Source organism: Orycteropus afer, unplaced genomic scaffold (genome assembly GCF_000298275.1).
Source record: "Orycteropus afer afer isolate SDZICR_OR568_19922 unplaced genomic scaffold, OryAfe1.0 scaffold00092, whole genome shotgun sequence".
Classification (NCBI taxonomy): Eukaryota; Metazoa; Chordata; class Mammalia; order Tubulidentata; family Orycteropodidae; genus Orycteropus; species Orycteropus afer.
The window spans coordinates 8,450,098-8,450,442 of record NW_006921679.1 but is presented as its reverse complement, the minus strand read 5'-3'; positions in this window follow the sequence as shown (position 1 = coordinate 8,450,442).

Sequence of the window (345 nt, the reverse complement as noted above, 5' to 3'; positions counted from 1 at the left end):
ACAAAATTCTAAAACACAAAGATGACCAGAATTACTGGTCAGACAGAGACTGGTGGAACCCCTGAGACTATGGCCCTGGGTTAACCGTAGGCCCTAGAAATGGACTCACTCGCATGGATTGGCTCTCAGCCCAACAGCAGAAAGACCTACATGCAGATCACCCACCCAAGGAGATGCACCCACCTACTCTAAGGAGATGCACCCCTTAGATCAATCAGCCATGAGACATCAGAGGGGTAGCATTCGCACAGAGGGAAAGCTGGACAGACAGGAATGCATAGATAAGGGGGTAATCACAGGGAGGGGGTGGTCACAGGGAGGAGAGGAGAGGAGAGTTTGTTATGG